This window comes from Monopterus albus, unplaced genomic scaffold (genome assembly GCF_001952655.1).
Source record: "Monopterus albus unplaced genomic scaffold, M_albus_1.0 scaffold260.1, whole genome shotgun sequence".
Taxonomy (NCBI): Eukaryota; Metazoa; Chordata; class Actinopteri; order Synbranchiformes; family Synbranchidae; genus Monopterus; species Monopterus albus.
Genome location: NW_018128140.1, coordinates 1,632,955 through 1,634,637, shown reverse-complemented (window position 1 = coordinate 1,634,637; position 1,683 = coordinate 1,632,955).

Genomic DNA, 1,683 nt, shown 5'->3' with positions numbered 1-1,683 from the left:
GCAGCGGGACACGGTGGCTAACTGTTAGCACAAGGCCTACCTCCACACAAACAGCAGCTTTTCATACATAAACACCTGCAGGTTTGACTTGTTACAGTCCCTTGAAACTAAGAGTGAGCCCACAGAGCAGCTGGGAGTCATTCACACACTGAAAACTGGCACTTACCAAAGCTTCACACTGAGAAAAGACCTGCTGCCAACACAAGGTGAAAGTAAAAAGTACTGGGAGTTAAAAAAACAACAACAACAAAAAAAAAAACGGAACCAGGAAGAGAGAGAGAGAGAGAGAGAGCTGGAATGTGGACAGACTTTGACCCACATGTTACAGACAGAAACTCTGACCTGCTGATTTTGTCCCTGACAAATCTGATGTGAAAGTTGGATGAAGTCCTGTCACTTCGATTTTATTTAATATATTCACCTTTTGTGTCTAATTCGGCCCTTGACTAAATTCCTCATTGTTTCTGTGATATATATATCTGAAGTGCTAAAGTTTTAAGCAGGCCCAGTTGTCACGTGTTTTTACCAGAAGAGCCTTGTCAGTAGCACAGCAAGCCAGAGGACTCTGTGACGCCTCAGGTGGAGCTGAGCTCACAGCTGCCTGATCATCAGCCGCTCCGTCAGAAGCACCTGTCTTCTGTTTCCTGTGTCACTTTAATGGATGCAGGTCCATCTGTGACCATATCAGGGTCATTTAATGTTGGAGACCGCAGTCTGCAGACATCGACCCGACGCTACCACCTGCTGGAATGAAGTGAAAACGACACTGGATGTTACCGACCTGTTTGTACTGTATTTGCTAAAGATACAGGTTCTTACTGAGCCTCCTGACACATTTTACAGCGAGATAAAATGTAAAAGTTTCTCTTTGTTTAGTGGGAAACTGACCAGACTCTGTCTCTCCACCTGCAGAACCAGGAGCTCTGCAGGTGGACTGCAGAAAACCGACTAAAACCGGAGACACAATGAGAAGAAACATGTTGTGAATCTGTTGAGAGCCTTATGTGGAGGCTTTGGTTGTTTAAATGAAAGACACTGTTGCCATGGAGACGCTGAGTACAATATTTTATTTTGCTTTTTAACCTACTGGATAAAATTTCTTGATTGATGTGAAGTGATCTGTGCTCTGTTCTGAGCTCACAGTTCCTGGGTTCTGTTGTTGGAATGGTAACTTTAAGTCACTTTTTTAAAGTTTATTAAAAGAACAGTTTTAGTTTATATTTTACTTTTTTAATCTGTTCATTAATCAGTCAGCAAATGAGCTGTTACCAGCTCCTGTTTGCAGTGTGCCTGTAGATGTCCACACAGCTCTCACTGCATCACTGTGACACAGGGAAACTTAAAAACACAAGGATTCTCAGTGAACATCTGCAGCTTCTGTTACTCTGACTTCTAGGCAGGTTTGTGAGCAGTGATTTGTGGTGTACATAAGATTTAATGATGTCCTTGGACTGTGCAGGTCACACTGAATCTAAAAATGTACAGTCAGGGAAAAAATTATTTGAACCCCAGCTGATTTTGTAAGTTTGCCCACTAACAAAGAAATGATCAGTCTACAATTTCAGTGGTAGGTTTATTTGAACAGTGAGAGACACAACAATAACAAAAAAAACCAGAAAAATGCATTACAAAAAAGTTATACATTAATTTGCATTTTCATGAATGAAATAAGTATTTGATCCC